Source organism: Mus pahari, chromosome 20 (genome assembly GCF_900095145.1).
Source record: "Mus pahari chromosome 20, PAHARI_EIJ_v1.1, whole genome shotgun sequence".
NCBI classification, from domain to species: domain Eukaryota; kingdom Metazoa; phylum Chordata; class Mammalia; order Rodentia; family Muridae; genus Mus; species Mus pahari.
Window position 1 is genome coordinate 7,106,340 of NC_034609.1, and position 21,481 is coordinate 7,127,820.

General features: G+C 40.8%; 1 pseudogene; it reads left to right on the top strand.

The window, feature by feature from the left end:
* Window positions 1-12,105: 12,105 nt before the first annotated feature.
* On the top strand, window positions 12,106-13,132 carry LOC110337774 (annotated as a pseudogene).
* The last annotated feature ends 8,349 nt before the right edge of the window (window positions 13,133-21,481 follow it).

Here is a 21,481-nt window from a genome sequence, read left to right on the forward strand (position 1 = left end):
ACACTTGAATGCCAGGGTAGGCAATAAATCCCAAAAGAACTCAAGAGTACGCCACTTCAGAGAAATGCCTCCCATGGTGAAGAATACATTGCTTCATATGGCTTCTCCTAACAGATAAAGATATCATATCTATTGGAGCTAGTTAAAGTTAAGAAGCCACATGTAGCTCATTTATGCATTCTAATCCAACCCTTCCTGGGGGAGCTCTGAGCTCCCAGTTGAATTATATGATAAACATACTCGACAACACTCAAAACATTAGTGGCAGGTAAGGCTTCCATTTAGAGACCTCTGCAAATCATAATATAGAATCTTAGGGCTTAGAGCATCTGTCATTCCACATGGAAAACAATTCTCATTTTAAGCAATAAATATTAGGCTGTGATTGGGTTCTACCCATGCCCCTTGACCAGATCATAATATGATCTGTACTGCTTGCTAATCCTGAACTAGGTCACTGTTTGACCAACCAAGATTCAGGGTCTACCATTTCATCAGAAAAGGAAAATATGATGTACATGGAACTGGGTGCCAGTGTGTCCATGAGGGACAGGTAAGTTATATGTGGCCTATTCCCACATTCTGTTTATGTTCCACTACACACATACTAATATGAAGTCTATACCCATGAAATATATGGACTTCTTCTGACTGATTGAATTTAAAAGCTCAAGTTTTGTTCAACAATAGTTCTATGCTATATCCAGCTATTACTGAAAGAGGACTCTCACAGCTCTGTGGCCTCACTCTGGATCAGCTCCACAGGAACTGAGGTGAAGGTAAAGTCACTAAGTAGGCAGAACTTGGAGCAATGGACTTGGTCATTTTCCATTAAAAATAGGAACTTAACAGCTGTTTGACTAATAGTTTGACTGAAAGTTCAAAGCTTACAAGGACAGTTAGAAAACTGAACAGCAGAGTATCTGAGAAGTACATGGGAAGATCTGAAAGGGCAGAGGTGGGCATTAGTGTCTCATGTGATCCTCACAAGATAATGGCCTCCTCCAATGACTTGTGCCTCAGCAATTAGGTGGTTTGAGGATTTCCTCCTGGAGTGTCAGTATTTTTCCCAACCATATGTTTCCCTTCTGTGTTTCTCCAGTGGACTCATGAATAGATACTAGCTGTGACATCGGGTTGGAGATTATACATCCAAACTCCACATCAGGCACTTCCATCCACTCAAGGCAGAAGTTGGCCAAACTCCAAACTTAACTTGACAACTGACTTCTAGAAACTCACTTTTGGTGGATACATTGAGCCCATAGTCCCATAGCTGATCACAAGTGGTTCACAAAAATCATAAACATCATGAACCTCTGGCCATAATTATTGCACATATTTGACCTAAGGGCATTACATCTCTAAGCTAATGCTTGCTAAAGAAAAATTCTAAGAAATTAATCAAGGCACCTGAAATTTGAGACCATTTTGTATACCTCAAATTTGGGACTGGAACAATTCTGATTTATGGTAAGGAAAACTCCTTGTTCACTGTGGACGTTTCTTTATATGGTTTTCCACAGACATATGAGGAGGTACACATTGGTATCTCAAACTTTCTGGACATCCAGTGGAAAGTTTTAATTTTTATTTCATACAGGGTATATCTTTTATTCACAAAAATTGACAATAAGGAAAGACATTGTACAGCAGAAAATAGTTCTAATCTAGACGTACAAACATCCCATTCTGTGGGCAGGTGAGAAAATTCTTTTTCATCTCTCTATCAAAAACCTGGGCCACAGTTTCCCAGGCAAGATAAAACAAGACCATTCATAGAGAGGGAAACAATCAAACACAATATCAGTCAAGGACATTGGGAAGGAAAAAAAGCTTAAGACATTGCAGGAAAGCGTTCAGCCCTGAAACCACAAAACAAATACTGAGGCAAAGTCTAGAGAGAAATCCCAGTTGCTTCCCTGTGTGACATCAGCTTTCTTGCCATAGAGTCTCACCTGCCCTAGCACTTTTGCTCCCATGGCACTGAACCATCGCTTCTCTTCCAAAAGGTGCATGGAGAGAAGCCTGAGGAAATGAAGGTCCAGCGACAGGTCCAAAGTGGGATCCAGCTCAAGGAGAGGTCCCAAGGTCTGACACTATTACTGAGGCTATGGAGGGAGCACTCACAAAAGGGACCTAGCATTACTGCAGTTCAGAAGACCCAATGAGCAGCTGAAAGAGTCAGATGCAAACGTTTGCATCCAACCAATGGACAGAGGCTGCTGACCCCTGTGATTGAATTGGGGAAAGGCTAAACGAGGCTGAGTAGGAGGACTACCCTGTAAGAGGACCAGCAGTCTCAATTAATCTGGACACCCGAGGTCTCTCAAACACTGGATCACCAAACAGCCAGCATACATCAGCTGATATGAGGCTCCCAACACATATACAGCAGAGGGCTGCTAGATCTGTGTTCAATCAGAGATGATGCACCTAACCTGAAGAGACTGGAGGCCCCAGGGAATTTAGAGCTCAGGTGGAGTGGGGGGTGGGGATGGGGACTTCATCGTGGAGATAGGGGGTGGGGAGGAGGCATGAGATGTGGAACAGTCTAAGGGTAGACTAGCAGGGGGAGAATAAAATCTGGAGTATAAAAAATTAATTAATTAAAAAACCAAAAGGTGCGTGTCATTGCTGTTGCCTTTAAGAAACTGTATTTCTAGATTGTGGGGGGTGGGGGATGTATGTGTGTATTGGGTGTGTGTGTGTGTGTGTGTGTGTGTGTGTGTGTGTGTGTGCATAGGTGTGTGTGTGTCTGTGAGTATGCGTGTGTAAGAGAGTGTGTATGTGTGTGTGTGTGACAGTGTGTGTTTGTAACAGAGAATGTGTGAGTGTGTGAGAGAATGTGTGTGGCAAATAGACCATGTATAACAGAGAAAGTGTGTATGTGTGAGTATGTATGACAGAGAGCGTATGTGAATTTGTGTATGTTTGAGTGTAAGAGAGTGTGTGTGAGAGAATGGAGAGTTTTTGTGTGCATGTGTATATGCATACATGTATACATGTGTGTGTGTCTAGAAAATCCATGTCTCTAATGAACATCTTCCTTGTGGTCAAAAGTATTTGGAACAGACTACAATTTGCTTTTGGATCTTTGTACAACAGTCAGTTGAGTAACACCTCCATGCCTCACTACTTGTTTGAAATCACCTTTCCAATTAATAAGGGAAATATATAAGCCTAGTGTGGTAAGGCACACTATAATCTTTGCAGGAAGCAGGAGTCAGACAGGCCTTTGTGAGTATGAGGCATTTGGGGCACCCTAGGTATACTGTACCTTCAAATCCAGAAAGGAAATGTAAGAAGCCTGAGTACTGACTGGCTGTTCTTCTGCTTAAAGCTGGTGAGCATTTTTTTTACCAGTTGTCAAGCAATACAGGCCTTCTTCAGATTGAAGATTATGTTCAATAGTAATAACTGATTGTCTGTAGCATAATACCAATTTTATATAGTCCTTCACACTGATAAACACCACATATTTGTGAAAGGACCAGGTAGAATTATACCAGTATGATAGGTATTTTTTGAGAATGATCTCAAGCTCTGCCCTTCCTGTGTCTATACCATTGTAGTGTGGCACTTTCACTGTATTATGTGCTTGTGAAATGATACTTCCAATTCTCTGCATGAAGGTGGGTTTTCCGTCTACTCTTTGTGCTGGGATGACCTTGGCTTTGGCCAATGGGGGTGGGGCATAGTGAATATGAATCAGAGATTCACATGTGACACTTAATACAGGTTTCACTCCGTGTTCTCAAAGCACTTCTGCTACCTAGTGAATACTACATTTCAGTTTTCAGGGGGACAACATCAGCCCATATATAAGCAACGAGGTTTCAGTTATGTAATATAATATAGCCAAGAATATCTGAATGCCAGCAAGCCCATTCAAATTCTCAAATCCCAGAAACATAAAATCAATTTTAATTTTTTTTGTTTTTAAAGACTATGTGTGTATAGTATTGTATGTGTAAATTGCATGTGCATGTTTGTACCTGTTTTACACATGTACATTTAGGTGTATATGTATGAAGGCAGGAGTTTAATGTCAGCTTTCTTCTTCAATTGCTTTCTAGCTATTTTGAGATAGGTTCTTTTACTGAACTTAAGTTCACCCATTCAACTAGAATGTCTGACCAGGGTGTTCCCAGGGATCTACCTATCCCCAGCTACCCACCACTTGACTTTCAGACTCAGGCTGCTGCCACCCCAGCTTGATAAGATGAACATGGTCCTTGTGTTTGCACAGCAGGCACTTTACCAACCAAACAATCCCCCACACACACTTGAGCCTCTAAACTTTGAAAAGACTTAAACTTAAGAATAACTTACTGATAAGCTAGCAACTGGTCACCTCCAGTCAAATATGACAAATGACTGACATTTCAGTCACCGTAAAAACAGAGTGCCTTCAGAACTAAATTCACAGTACACAGTACTCCATTGATTACTGCCTCTATGAAGTTTGTGCTGGTGATAATCTACTTAGCCTATTATAACAAATACTTGATAGAATCACCTTCTAAATAGAAAACTTTATTTTGGCATTCAATTTTAGGTCTGTCAATTCATGGCCAGTTGTTTTTAGGCCTTCACTGGGACAATCCATAGCAAGAGGAAGAACAACACAGAGCAAGTGTTAATGCTAAGAATGGGTGAAAATATGACAAAATGGGGCTGGGACTCCATCATCTCCTTTGAGGACAGGACTCCAAAGACTGAAGGATCTGCCACCAGACTCTGTCACCACCCAGTAGTGTCGCCTGATGACTAAGCTTTCACACTTAAATATCTCAGAGATATTTAAAATACAATCTTAAGCACGGCCTTTGAAATCATATAGAGCCGATCAACCCCAGAGTCTGCTTACCTACTTTGAACTAAGTATGCCACTTCCACTTCAAGGGTTCGATTCTTCACCTATGAAGTGATAAAGAGATCATGGCAAATGGTATAAAGGTGCATAGGATACTACATACCTCACTGAAATAGCACACAGATTGGGCAAGATTATAGAGTGTCATTTTATGGTACATGATACATATCAAGCAATTGTGTTGTAGCTGTGATTGAATAAACATAACAAAATTGAGCAGCCAAAGAAGATATAATATACATTCCAAGGTTCCTTTTAAAGGGACACAGCTATGGCATGCATCTTATTCTCACTACAAAGCATTAAGGTCTTGTGCTCTTTGGAGCACATTATATATCTTCTGATGGTTATATTCAAGTGACCTTCTTTGAGCAAGGGTACAACATCTTTGACTTTGTCCTATTCTACTCTAATCCTTTTTTATTCCACAGACCCAGTGAGTCCATGCCCCTCCAAGGCCTCAGCCATATAGTAAGACCTAGTTACAACCCTGTAGCCAGATGTCCTCCCTCTACTCTGCTTTGAGAGCCTACTGATTCATGTCCGCATTGCAAATGCCTAATCCTTCACTTGAAAGGGAGACAATTTCTTTAATCTTAGACCTTCTGGTATAACCTGGATTATACCAGTTTTGTTCATATCTTTCAAGTGTTTCTGGAGTATCATTCAGATACTGAATGCATTCAGGATCAGCTGCTGGAAGCAGATCCTGATGGGAAGGTGTCTACAGATCTCTCTCATTTTTTGATGGGATCCCTTGACTGAGGTCTCAGAGTCCTTGTGCATTGAGATTTAAGTCACAAAAAAGCACATGTGAAAGAGTTGCACAGTGGAAAGACTCATCACTGGATTTTTTAATTAAAAAGAGATCTGGAGAAATGGCTCAGCCATTGAAAGCTAAGCCCACAACCAAAAATTAAAAATAAGGGTGTTTTGTTTTGTTTTGTGTGTGGTTTTATCTCATTATAAAAAATACATTTTACAAAGGAATTCTCCACTGAATTTAGGGTTTGTCTTAGCAATTTCTTCTGTGAAAACACACAGGCAAAAATAACTTCCATATGGTTTTCTCACTTTTTAAAATATATTGAAAATATACATCTATTTAAATAAAAGCAAAGGAAGATGCATGCATACATAATAACTCCTTAACTGTCACACATGCCTTTTCTAGAATTGCTGTCACTTACTGTACAGAACATAGTCTTGCATTACATCAAGAGAAAGGCTGATGAAGATGGAGGAAACTCAAGAGGCAGACAGAGTGAAAGGCTTCTAGAACCGAGGCTTCCATGCAACATCCTCCACCATCCTGGGGAATTTCATAGCGGTATCTGCATGACTATCTAGTTGGAAACATTACTGAGGAAAGCTAGGTTCAGATCCTTATCAATTCTGCTGTCACAGGATCAGTGTTTACAAGGCTGATGTTTTGTTTCATTGGGCCAGCTCTGCAACCATCTAGGATATACTGTTCATAGTGCATCATGAATCAAAGCATCAGTGTGCTTCTCAGCCTCCTACACCAGTCAGCTGGCCACAAACGTGCACTGCCTCAAAGCCAGCTCAAACCTATGATGGAACTGTGGACCCTCAAGAGAGTTCCTATGAGCATGAACATTTTCATGGAAATGACAGCTCGTTGGTACATATTATAGGACATTAAATGAGTTCACAGAGGTTTCTATGCACATTATTTTTCAGTACAGAGGTTAAAACCCTAAGGCAATGAAAGAGATTTTTCAAAATCTTCAGCAGAAAGCTTAAAGAATGAATAGATAAAAGAAAAGTCAGCCGGTTCCAGGGAGGTAATAGAGCAGAGAATAGGCAAAGGGTAGATGGGGATGGTTTATAACTCTATTAACTGCATGCTTTAGCTTGTATCTGGAGCGTCCTCTAAAGGCTCATGTACTGAAGGCTTGGTCCCCACTCTGTGGCCCTGTGGGAAAAAGGTAGAGTCATTAAGAAACAGAGCTTAGTGGGAGAAAATTAAATTACTAGGAATACTTTTGACGGGATGTGTGGTATCCCGACTGTAGCTTTCTTCTCTCTCGGTCTTTCTCCTAGCTGCATCAGATAATCAGCTTCTCCCAGTTACACATTTCTACCGTGATTTACTGTTGTGACACAGGCCCCAAAGCAGCAGAGCCTACTGGCCAGGAGTTTGAAATAAATAAACTGTGAGCCAATATAAATTTCCTCATTATAAGCAGTTTGTCTTGGGCACTTTGGCATGATGTATAGTCTTAATTAACATATAATAGATGGCAGGAATCTTGATATACAGTGTTTTTCTGGTGTCTTAAGACACTGCTGTGATAAGCCTTTCACAGCAGCAATGTAAAAGCAAGAGTGTCTGTTCCTGAGGCCTAACTGAGACCTGTTTGGCTACCTCTCTCTGGAATGGCATCTGTACTCTATAGCTACTGTCACATCTGTATGTAGTCACCAGGTTTGGGAAAGATTGAGAATCATATATAAATGACACAATCCATATGTCAAGATCATCTTAATCATGTGTCCTGATGCCACATTATAATTCCAGCTACAGTCGAGGCTGAGGAAGAAGAATGGTAAGTTCAAGGCTAGCTTGAACAAGTTAGTGTTAGGTCCCAGTTCACCCCCAAATGGCAGGGCCACTGACAGTGTCTTGGATGACAGTCTGGGCTCAGCTCAGGCTGGCCTGTGACCTAATAAATACTCAACACTATTCAGAAATTCGTTAAGGTTCGGTTTCTATTTGGCAGGAAAAGTCATTTCTTTCTTACCTGCCCCTACAACCACCTACCTCCTATTAATTCAAACAACTCTCCATCAGCTCAAAACCCCACCCTAGTTCCCAGGCTGTTCCTACTAATTTGCCTTCTTCCTGCCCCAGATTAATCCCTCCCACCATTTTGATTTTTTTTTTCTGCCCACAACAGGTAACCATGGAAGTTTTGAACTCCCCAAAAAGGAACCTTTATTTACACCCATGGAAAGGTCTGACTTGGGGATTTCACTAGTCCTCACTTACAGTTAGCAAGACCCTTTTCTTAAATTCAGAATGTCCTGTGGTGTAGTTTAGTTGTAGAGTGCCTATCTGAAGTGTTCAAGACTGGGGTTTACTCTCCAGCATCACACATACAAAATCAACAGACCATTTGCCAACTCAAGATTTTCGAGAATGTGAGGGATAGAAAGAGGCCTAGTAAGGAATATGACATTAAATGAGTGGAGCATGACTCTGGACTATTCAAAGTCAGAAGCGCACAGCCTATGAATGGGTAGTGCCAACAGGACAAGGGGTGGGTGATGCCATGGGTGAGGCCTATGTGGACAAGGTAAAGAACGGATCCTGATGCAGAGACTGCCAACATGTGTTGAGGAGGGCATTTACAACATGTGCAGTCAGCACTCAGTTTTAGATTCTCAACAGGAAGAGAGCATCTATCCCAAAGAGATGGGAAATTAAATAACATACATGCAGACCAATTATAAAATAAGAATATTAAGGATAACTGGAGTCATCTTTCTTAATATGAGACAAACATCACAAATGTGAAAGGAAAGAAATGTTTATTGAATTCTATTGTATGGAAATGGAAGGGGGCCTGATATGAATATCTAATATATAACACAGGTAGATAAGAAACAGTTGTGGCTATAGGTCAGTGGTAAAGGACTTGCCTCCTCATGCTTCTGAGAATATACACTGAAGTACATTGCCAAGCATCTCTGAGGCTAAGGAGCTGAGAACCACTGGACTAATTGACTGGGGACAGATATTTTCTGAGTTTCACTTGAACATCTCTAATCTCATACCATAGCACTGTGAAGAAAACTGACAGATTCTCAAGAAATCATGTAATAGTCAATATAGAGACACAGGAGTAGAAACTTCTCTAATGTAACTACCCTGTTAATGTCTTCCTTTTTTTTTCATTATTTAATTTATTTAATTTACTTTACATTCCAATAGCAGCTTCCCTTCCCTGAAGTGGAAGTTCATGCTTGTGTCATGTGATGTAGTCTCATGTAGAGTTTTGCTAAGGCAAGACCCGTGGGAGGACATGTGCTGTTTGGAGAGAGTATAAATGGATCTCACTGCACAGTGACAGGGTTGTGGGGCTTGCATAGCTGTGCAGCTCTTCTCTGATCTCGGGCCTTCGCTGATCTTCTCCTCACTGAGAAAACCATGGCAGAAAACACGTTCATTCCAGCTGGTCCTGGTCATTCCATCGGACTCGTGCCAATTTGGCAGAGGCCTGGCAGTTTCTGCTGAACTGTGCTGCCACTGCTGACTCATGTTTGGGGACACTTTTAAACTGGACTGTTGACATCCGAACTCTATTAAACTAGACTGCTGGTATCCTGACAGATGGAGATGAGAATTGCACCAAAAAACTAGTTCTAAACTGGTCCACATCCCCTTGTCCTATCTACCATCTTTTTTCCCTGCACTTTGAAATGTGGGCTAGAAGGACGGTTGAAGTGTTTGAAAACCTTCATTAAAGTGGGTTTAAAAAAAATCTAAGCCTATACCCCCCTCTTCTCCTCCCAGTATCTACCTCTCACTTTCCTTTTCCCCTTACCCCCTCCCTTCCTCCTCAGAGAATAGGAGGCCTCCCAAGGATGTCAACCTGCCTTGGCATATCAAGTTGCAGTAGAACCTGGCACATGCATCTTCTCCTATGAGGTTAAACAAGGTAGCCCATTTGGGGGAAAGAGATCTAAAGGAAAGCAATAGGCTCAGAGACAGCCCCTGCTCCACGTAAGAGTCCCACATGAAGCCCAAGGTAGATACATAGATAGATAGATAGATAGATAGATAGATAGATAGATAGATAGATAGATAGATAGATAGATAGATAGATAGATATAGATAGATGGTTCAGGTTCATCCCATGGATACTCTTTGGTTTTAATTTCTTCTTTTTGGCACAGAAAATATTAAACATCAGTAAATGTTACAGGATTTTTCCCCGTCCAATTACATTACAGGGAAATTATTACATTAATAGATCTGTGGTTGGACAGGGAAAAGGAAGGCAGAGTGAAGAGTTGCAGGGAGAGAGAGAGAGAGAGAGAGAGAGAGACAGACAGACAGACAGACAGACAGACAGACAGACAGAGATAGACAGAGGGGTCTCAGGAGGGGAGAGAACCAGTATGGAGGCTGATGTGGTGTTATCAAAACATTAGAATAATTGGGTTAAAACATTATCATTATCAATTGGCTCTGAAATTATTGTATTGACATCTTGTAAATTGTGTTATTATTGATACATAAATCTGATTGGCTAATTAAGCATTAAAAATATTGATTCTATTGGATAATTAGGTATTGCGATGGCTAACCAGGGGTGTGTGAGGCACTGTGTGGAAGCTAGAGGAAATCAGGGGCCCCTGTCCAAGAGATGACCCAGCGGGAGCCCTGTGGCCTCGCTGGACCAGAGAGATGGTGGGGTGAGAGAGGGAGGGAGGGAGATCACGCTGGTGCAGGGGGGCTAGCTCCAGAGAGTTGGCATCAGTGGCAGGAGGGCAGGAGCATGGCCTAGCCACACGGGGAGTTGGTGGGTTCATTTTTAATATTTCCTGCAACAGGGAAATGATTATATCAGTTTCATTTTACAAATAAGCAAGAATCAAATTATTTTCAAAAGGTGTTTAAAATTTTAATTGAGAAACAGTATTTGTACAGTGTCCATAGCACGATTATTCAATATGTAGATATACAAGGTAATGATCGCAGAACTTGCCACATCAGAATGAGCTCATGTAAGGGAATCCAGCCCATAGAGACGTCCTAGGATGACAAGGGCTTTGTCCTAGCATGTTTTCATGGTATTAACAGATTGGTTTTATCTTTTCTTTTGCTATCCTTCAATATAGCATTTTTGTTATTGATCAGTTTATTTCCTTATGTGTTTTACATATGCTTACTTGGTTACTCTTATTTTTACAGGGAACACTTCATTGGATTCTGAATTTCAAACTTATAAACATTTTTGTGGAATTAGGAAAATTTGATCCAAACAGTGTAGTAAATGATAGGTAAAACTTATTCTTTAGATAAAAATGTAATTTTGATGTTCCCATTACTTGCATTAAATAATATTTCTTTATTCTTTTTACTTGCTTATGCTTATTTAATTGTTAAAACTTTAAAAAAGAGCATGGGTCAAACAATGAAATGCCTGCCATGTAATCATGAGAACATGAGTCTGGATTTCCTGTACCCATGCAAGAAGCTAGATGCAATGGCACCCGTCATGTCTAATCTTAGTTTGGGAGGGGATACAACAGAATCCGGAAGGCTTGCCTACTGGACAGGTAGCCTACGAGAATGAGTGAGATCCAAGTTAATTGAGAGATCTTTCTTCAAAAACTAATGTACAGAGAAATAGAAGAAGATGACAAACATCAACCTCGGGGCTCCACATCTACATACATCTGCATATGCACATGCACATGCACGTGCATGCACACACACAAACAGGCACAGATACATACCTCATACACATAAAATACAAAGACTTTAGAAATAAGATAGTCTACTGAAATTCTCACCACTGTCCCTCTTTCCCTAGACTTGTTAACTAAGAGGGGATTATGATAAGTATAGCAAATTCTGAAAGCTGAATGCTTCCTTGGTGAAAAGCAATTGAAATTCTTTTCTTCTGTAAGTTAAACATTTTCCCCAGTAATAAGTTTGTATACGAAATGCTGATCAGATGCAGGAATTACTAATTGCCAATATCACACAGTGCCTAAGTAGCGAGTGGAGACTTCTGAACCCATGGTCCCACAGTTGTTATACCACAACTCCATAGGCAGGGCAGCTGAAATGCTCTCTAGAACAGTTAGGTGGCTGCAGTATGCAGCGATTTATTATATGTCTTACTAAAGTAGAAGAGATGAGTTCAAGCTTTCCGGACATAAAAAGATGATACATTTATAAGGAGAGGAGAATGCAAATTACCCTGCTGTAATCATTTAATCACAGTTTGGACAAGGACTTAATTACCACACTGAACCCCATAAATATGAGCAATTACTCTTATTTAATAAATTTCTTAATTAAAAAAAATAAAATCAATTCAAAAAGTATCTCCACACGCTGTCTCTCATCTAAACCAATACCTCCTAGGTGGCTTATATCCAAGATTCTGTTCTCCACTCTTAGTCAGAAGAATCCCTTTAAAATGAGAGGTAAAGATTATTAACATTTGGCTCTCTGCTGCATGTTCCAGAGGCAGGCACGTCTTCTCCTGCAGTACCAGCTTCATCCCTTAGGTGTGATGATGAAAGCCTTAGTGAACAGATTTGGGTACCTAGGTAACAGGGCTGCCAGCTCACCCAGGAAATTGTATATTGTCACCATCAATGACCCCTTCATTGACCTCAACTACGTGGTCTACATGTTCCAGCATGATTCTACCTATGACAAGTTCAACAGCACAGACAAGCTGGGAATGGGAAGCTTGTCATTAACAGAACAGGCATGACCATCTTCCAGGAACAAGCAAATGGGATGATGCTGGTATTGAGTATGTAATGGAGTTTACTGGTGTCTTTACCACCATGGAGAATGCCAGAGCCCACTTGAAGGGTAGGTCAAAAAGGGTTAACATCTCCACCCTTTCTGCCAATGCTTCTATGTTTGTAAGGCATGTGAACCACGAGAAGTATGACAACTCATTCAACATTGTCTGCAATGCTTTTTGCACCAACCACTTAGCTTCCAGCAGTCATCCATGACAACTTTGGCTTTGTGGAAGGACTCATGACCACAGTCTCTGCCATCACTGCCACCCAGAAGACTGTGAATGTTCCCTCCAGAAAGCTGTGGTGTGATGGCCATGGGGCTGCCCATAACATCATCCTTACATCCACTAATGCTGTCAAGGCTGTGGGTAAGATCATCCCAGAAATAAACAGGAAACTCACTGTCATGGTCTACCATGTTCCTATCTCCAAGTTGTCTGTTGTATATCTTATATGCCACCTGAAGAAGTATGATAGTATCAAGAAGGTGGTAAAGCAGGCATCAGGGGGCCCACTAAAGAGTATCCCAGGCTCCACTGAGAACCAGGTTGTCTCCTGAGACTTTAACAGTGACTCCTGCTCTTCAACCTTTGATGTTGTGGCTGGAATTGCACTCGATGACAATTTTGAGTATGAAATTTGACAATTTCCTGGTATGACAATGAATATTGCTACAGCAACAGGGTGGTGAACCATATGGTCTACATGGCTTACAAGAAGTAAGAATCCCTGGACCACCCATAACAGCAAAAACATGACAGCAAGAGAAGCCTGGGCTGGGAGGAGTCCCTGTCTCAATTTAGTCCCTGATACTGAGCATCTTCTTCACATTTTCTATCCCAGACCCCCAGAATAACAGGAGGGCTCTAGGGACCCCTACTCTCTTAAATACCATCACTACACACACACACACACACACACACACACACACACACACACACACACGCGCGCGCGCGCGCGCGCGCGCGCACACGCACGCGTGTGCGCACATACACACATGTGCACACACACAAGCAAGTGTGTGTGTGTTTCATTATGTTTCTGAATAGAAAAAAAGAGAGAGAGAGAGAAGCCTAACTAATCATAGTATTTTCATACAAGAAACTGCTGCTCTACAATTGAAAAAAACAAAAAACTACTCGTGACAAGAGCTTGGGCTTGAGGGCATCTCAATGTGTTCTACTGAGCAAAAGCAGCTTAGAGCAGGCTGTGTCCTGTGTGGCTTCCTTTGCACCAGTTCACGGAGCAGACAAACAGTGGCACCCCAAGGTAGAGGAAGGGATGGTGGTAACATCTGAAGGTTTAGGATGCAGAGATGCATGAATTTATCAAAAGTTTAGAGAATGGCACATTTAAGACTGGTGCATTTCCCTGCACATACATTTGAAAAATGAATATTGAACAAATGAATATTGAACTCTAGTTGGTGATATACGTGCTGGAGAGTTCCAGAATGAGGTCACTGATCCTTGCCATTTAACTTATATGATGGCAGGATTGTCAACCTGAGGAACTCTAGAACTGCCTAGATGACAGGCCTATTGGCACACCATGAGTGATTATCTAGGATAGGTTAGCCTTTGGGCAACCCTATGAAGGAGTATCCATTTTTTATTTCTGGAATTTGTTTTTATTTTTTATTAATTTTTTATTGATTCTTTGTGAGTTTCACATGATGTACCCCAGTCTTACTCATCTCTTCATTTTTTATATCTGCCTCTGTCCTTGAAAGCTCCCTCCCCAAATAAAAACAAAAACACACAAAACAACTAAGTAAACAAAACAAAACATAGAAACCATCTCCTCATGGAAGCTGTAGTGTGTCATAGAAACCATCTCCTCATGGAAGCTGTGGTGTGTCATGGAAACCATCTCCTCATGGAAGCTGTAGTGTGTCATAGAAACCATCTCCTCATGGAAGCTGTGGTGTGTTATAGAAACCATCTCATCATGGAAGCTGTGGTGTGTCATAGAAACCATCTCCTCATGGAAGCTGTGGTGTGTCATAGAAACCATCTCCTCATGGAAGCTGTGGTGTGTCATAGAAACCATCCTATCATGGAAGCTGTAGTGTGTCATAGAAACGATCTCACCATGGAAGCTGTAGTGGGTCATAGAAACCATCTCATCATGGAAGCTGTAGTGTGTCACAGTGTGTCTCTCAGTTTACCCCTCTGTCCAAACATCTTCACTTGCAAATGTTCATTGCAATGAGTCATTGATCTTGTTTAAGGTTTCTGATTTCTGTGACACTCAATATTATATCCTCACTGAGACTCCTCACCATCATCCTGTTATGGCTCTGTGTCATGGAGATCCTGCAGTTTTGGATTGGCAGGATTGGCCCTTTCACATACCCAACAGTTCACAGAGGACATAGATTTTGGGGTGGGCTAACACAAAGCCCTTTTTCTGACTCTGGGTAGGATCTGAGCTGGTCAGCCTGACATTGGCTCTCCCTTATAAACACCACCAGGGAAATTTCTCCAGCACTGGTAGGCCACACAGTGCACCATTGGCAGAAGGCAGGGTCAGCTCTCCCACTCATTTGCCTTGGGAGCCCAACTCATCTGCACCCACAACTCCAGAACCAGTTCCACTGTGCTGCCCAGTCAAGGCATGGGGTCCACTCTCCCAGTGCTGCAGTCAGTCGGGGGCTAGGCCAGCTTACCTACAGTTGCAATCTCTAGGCTTCCTCACTTGCATCCTCCACATCAGGCCTATCTCCAATGTGCTGCCTGGGTGAGGCACAGGGCTCATTCTCTGTGGTGTTACAGTCTCACTGGCTTTAGCAGGAATAACTCCCACTTTCATGAATTTGGAGCCAGCTCTCCCAACTACCATAGGGGATGCATCACTCCCATGCCCATATTGGAAGAGTATTTTGGTCACAATAATTGGCATCAAAAGACATCTTAATTGTTGGCAGGTCTATGTGCCAAAAGAGAACCCTGGGCTGTATAAAATGAAGAAACTGAGCTGAGGGCCTTCATGCATTGTTTGCCTCTTGGCTGTAGACACCAGGTGATCAGTGGCTTCACACTCCAGCTGCTGAAACTTCCCTGAAGCAATGGGGTTCTAATGAAGATCTGCAGAAATGAATCTTTTCCCCTCTAAGTTGCTTTTGTCAGGGTATTTTATCACAGCCACAGGAAAAGAAACTAAGATCCCTTCAAATGCAACAAAACACTGGACTGTTCAGAGTAAATTTCAAATCTCTCTTTTCTGAATCATGACATGTATCTATTACAGCAAAGACACATAATAAAAATAATTATAAGAACTGATATCTGGCTGAACTGTGTCCTCAGTATAAAAATGGCACTCCTGGGAGTCTATTGTAACAGCTATCAAAGACCTCATTTTTTATGTACACATACAAAATTAATTCAACCATCCATAGACTTTTTTGTCCAACATTGAAACAGGTGTTATGAACAGGTCTGAGCTGGGAAATAACCTAAACACACAGGAAAGCTGGAGATATATCACACGTTGTTTTTGTTTGGTTAGTTTGGTTGTTTTCTTGTTGTTTGTTTGTTTGTTTTGACAGAAAATATGCAGGGGCACAGCACAAGGAAAGTAGAAGCCTGGACATATAGTGTGGATTTTTATAAAGAGGAGATTCAGTGAAGAAGAAAGTCCTTCCACCAAAACATCGGATCATAAAGTGAGACCAGGAGTCTGCAGTGTCAAAATCCCATGTTCCCTGCACTCCTGTTGCTGAGATTCTTAGATTATGAGCTTTGTCTCCTGTACTCTGAGAAAGGTCATGTAGGCCCCTCTATTCATATAATAGTGTTATTGGTTTAATATAATGTAAACTGTCTTTGAATCACACTGTAGAGGACACATGGTACAAAAAAAGATTACAAGCTCCTGTTCACAGAACTAATGAAGTTAACATTGGTCTCTTAATTTTATTTGCCTTTTCATTTTCTCCACATTAAGGAGAAGAAAATTAGATCAAAATTAATGTTTAGGCTCAGGAGATGTTGGACTTCATGCTTACTCTCTTTATTACTCCAAATGTAATTAAGTATGTAGACTTTAATAAATGTACCTTCTGCCATGCATGTGTCAATTTCAACAGTAATGAGTTCACATCCATTATAATTTACTTTAGCCAGATAATTAATACCACACTTGTTTATTTCTTCGATCATGAAAAAGAATGACTGTTTGCTTACTCGCTTGTTTGCTTGGTGATGAGTCGATGGTATTTTGTGTGCAGCTAAACTGCAGTGTAAAATAAGGTACAGGCAGACAAGAGCTTCAAATCATCCCCCATCGATCCACTGCTTAGGACCAAGAGCAGAGAGCATTCCTGAAAATGGTCCAGACACATTCATCTTTATTCTAAGCTGTGTAATGTGATTCTTAAAAATCACTAAGCCATCAGGCAAGCATCTAAGGAATAATTCATCATATGTTTAGGTACCTAAGATTCACCTTGAATATAATGATGTTCATTCCCATAATTTTATTTGGGAAACCAAGTTTCATCATACATAATTTATCTTATGACTCCCTTGCTAGATTTTTCTGCTGCTCATTCACCCTGTCTTGTTGTTTCAGGTGTCTTCTGTCCCTCTGGCTTTGCTTTGCCTTGCAAGTTAACACTTGTCTTGATGTCTGAGTCATTTTCTTGCTGAAGTTGGATAAGGTAAGATGTAAGAAAATGAAAATCTCAAGGGTAAGTATTACTTCCCTATGATTTTTGCCTTATTTTCCTGGGTTTTAATGCTTTCCAAAGAAACAAAACCAACCCATCCAGTGGATGTGTTCACAACATAAGTATACACATAAACAAGACTATGTATATGTACATACTATATGTGCATACATACAGACATGCATGAGTACTCTCATACTATAAGGATATAAGAAACTGGATTTCATGATTACAGGAGCACAGAAGCTGAGACAGGCAGAGAACTAGATAACTTCAGGCTACAGTCCAGAGTCCCTGGAGAGCCAGGCTCCCTGGAGACCCAATAAGAACAAGATGATTTGGTCCAAGTTGTAAACCCTGGAAAGAGCGCTGTTCCACTTCTAGCATCTAGACAAGGGTACTGTTCTACCTACTCTGTTCAGGTCCTCCGTTCTTTGGACGAGGCACATCAATATGAACCAAACAGTTTGTTTTGGTTTCTCTACCAATTCAAGTATTGACCTCATCCAGAAACACACTCAACAGACACATCCAGAATCAGGTCAAACCAATATTTGGGCACTCCTTGTCCTAGTCAGTTGAGATTTTAAAAATTATATTACTTATTTTCTAAATAGTAGCATCATATTTATAACTTTAATAAACATTTTAAGCAACTCATACAAATAATGAAAACAAGTCACCTTATTATTAAATTTCAGTCAGTTGCACAATAAGTGGCTTGTTGTGTACCAGCAATGTTATTCAACAGACACTTCTGCAATGAAAAAATTAATCTATAAGTACGAATTCAATATGGATAGCATCCACTGGTCACGTGTATATATAGAGTACCTCAAATGTGGCAAGTACAATCGCGAATCTGAACGTTTTGTTGGATTTTAATTAAATTTAATTTAAATAGACATTTGTGACTAGTGCTACAATATCAGGTGTAATAACATCAATGACACATTATTTGGAAAGATGATTCACTTCTTAAGAAAAACATGTGGGATGAACAGCTTGATAATTTACATCCTGAATTTAGGTTTACACTTGTGCATACTTCCCTCAATTACCTACCAAAATATGAATTATAGATAAATACATCTTTTTCCACTAGAACGTAGCTACCATCAAACTACTTATTTCAAAGAGAATTTAGACCTAAGTCTCTGATGTGAAGATGTCTTCCTCTTAGCTGTAGTTCACTTATGCAATTGTTAACTGAGAAGATTAGTTAGTAATGGGTTTACCTTAAAATCATGGGAACCAAGTTTGATTCCTATCACTGACATAGCAAGCTGTATGAGATGACATGCTCTTGTAATCCCTGCACTGCAAAAATGGAGGTAAGAATACTTCTGGGTCTCACTGGTCAGCCAGTCTACTCTAACTGGTGAGTTTCAGGCCGTTCAGATACCTTGTATCAATGAAAGTGAACAGCACTCCTGAGGATGACGCCAAGGTTATTCCCTGGTTTCCACATTCACATGCATGCAGATGTGTAAGTGAAAGCACACTCACACATACACATTGTCTTAGTCAGGGTTTCTATTCCTGCACAAACATCATGACCAAGGAGCAAGTTGGGGAGGAAAGGGTTTATTTGGCTTACATTTCCATACTGCTGTTGATCACCAAAGGATGCAGGACTGGAACTCAAGCGGGTCAGGGAGCAGGAGCTGATGCAGAAGCCATGGAGGGATGTTCTTTACTGGCTTGCTTCCCCTGGCTTGCTCAGTCCACTCTCTTATAGGACCCAAGATTACCAGCCCAGAGATGGCACCACCCACAAGGGAACCTCCCCCCTTGATCACTAATTGAGAAAATGCCTTACAGCTGGATCTCATGGAGGCACTTCCCCAACTGAAGCTCCTTTCTCTGTGATAACTCCAGCTGTGTCAAGTTGACACAAAGCTATCCAGTACACACATGAAATAATAACATTTGAATTCAAAGTAGAATGTGAAAGAAATAACTGTGAAGTAATTCTCCTACACAGATGGAGAGAATCCATTTCTGCCACTGAACCTAGGACAGCTTTCATTATTCCTTCTAGGACTCAGAATTCTCCAGTCATAATAAGGAATTTCCATCTTCTGTATCCAGGGCCTTTCTCTAGAGGCTGACTGGGAATAAACTGGAACACAATGGGAATCTCTCACAGAGGGGACATCATTAATGACACTTGTGTGTATACTAAAGACAAAGAAATCAAAAGACACATTATTGTGCCTATATCCAAAGTCACAGACCAATAATCCATTGTGGCTAAGGATACTGTATTCAGTAGGTATACTGGAAAGCTAATGACTTCTTAGTAGTAGCCAAAATATTCTGAATGACACATAAATTAATTTTCATATAATACCTAAATGTTAGACCAAACATTTTATATGTTGAATTTAATCACTTGTTTATGAAATTTTTCATCTCTAGGATAGATTATTTTCTTCTTTTATTGGTTATTTTATTTATTTACATTTCAAATGTTATCCCCCTTCTTGATTTCCCCTCTACAAACTCCCTACCTCATCACCTCTTCCCCTCTCCCCACTTCTATGAGGATACTCCCCCACCTACCCACCATTCCCACCCCACTGCCCCAGCATTTTCCTATGCTGAGACATAGAGCCTCCACAGGAACAAGGGCTTCCCCTCCCACTGATAGTAGATAAGACCATCCTGTGTTGCATATGCTGCTGGAGCCATGGTTCCCCCCATGTGTACTCTGGTTGGTGGTTTAGTCCCTGGGAGCTCTGGGGAGTCTGGTTGTTTGATATTGTTGTTTTTCCTATGGGTTGCAAACCCCTTCAGCTCCTTTAGTCCTTTCTCTAACTCCTCCATTGGGGTTCCCAGGCTCAGTTCAATGGTTGGCTGGGAGTATCCGCATCTACNTTGGTCAGGCACTGGCAGAGCCTCTCAGGTGACAGCTATAACAGGTTCTTATCAGCAAGCCCTTCTTTGCATCAGCAATAGTGCCTGGGTTTGGTATCTGCAGATGGGATGGATCCCTAGGTCGGGAAGGGACAGGTGTTGGGGGAGGGAAGTACAGAGGGTCAGGAAATGGAAAAGATATCTGTAAAAGTGGGGGATGGGNAACTAGAGGCAGCCACTAGAAATTCCCAGATGCAAGGAAATCAAGAGGCTCACAGGACCCAATGGGGATGACATTAGATGTAATACCCCACAAAGGGGACATAGAACCTGTAGAGACCATATCCAGAGGTTAAGCATGGCCCCCACTTGAGGGATGGGACTAACTACCCATCTCAAAAATTTTAACCCAGAATTACTCCAGTCTAAAGAAACTACAGGAACAAAGAGTGGAGCACAGATTGAAGGAAAGGCCATCCAGAGACTGTCCCACCTAGGATAGAGTATTTTCATATGTAATATATAATCTTCAAACATTTTAATAANGATGACATAAATCNATNTTTTTTGNATAAATGAAATAGACTATTCACAATACNCCATAGCAAGGGACAAATACAACTGCCAATGAATTTTCAGGAATTCAAGGTAGACGGCTTCCACTGTAGGTTTTCCCCAACATAAGCATCTAAGATCCTGCCTCTAGTATAATGTAAGGCACTATAGAAATAAGCTGGAAATTTAACTTCTTATATCCTTGTGTAATACACAAACTCAATCCCAGAGCCAAAATGCCAAAATTCTCTATCAAATCATGTAAATGCAGAATGTAAATCATGTACATGAAGAATGAAATTTCTACTATTGACTTAATTTTTCCCAAGGTCTAACTCATTTTCTCCTGGAATTTTTCAGGGTGATACCAATATTTCTATACCTATTTAAATCTTTAAAATAAATACATGCAAAATTTCTCTCCCAGACATATCAAGAATACAAAATTCGGCTATGAAGCCAAGCTAAACTCAAAGACTGAAATGTCCATTTGACTCATTTTCTGAAGCTTCACGTAGAACAAATTGCATCTACACAAGATAACATATGTCTCCTTCTCACAATTAATGTCCTCTTTCCTAGAATCCAGAAGCCTGCATTTCTCCTAAGCTATCATAGAAGTGCATATGTGTACAACACTCTGAAGTAAGCCACAGAGAAAGCACACCAAAATTTAAGCACTGTAATGATGACACTTTTCTCTGTAACACTATAGTTTGATCTAAGCTGGTTAATGAATTCTATTTCTATAATAATTCTTTATTCTGTTCTATGTTATACATTCCTCCATAGTTTTGATAACAGTTGTGTTTGAACCAGGGTTTTCCAAAACTGATGCTTATTTTGTGGACATTGTTCAGTGGAGGGTACTCTTTTTCTTTCCTTAAGATGGCACAAACACAAACATTCCCCATATTGGACACATGCAAAACTTGACCATGAGAGCCTGTCTTAAAAGACATATGATGTTGCATCTGAGA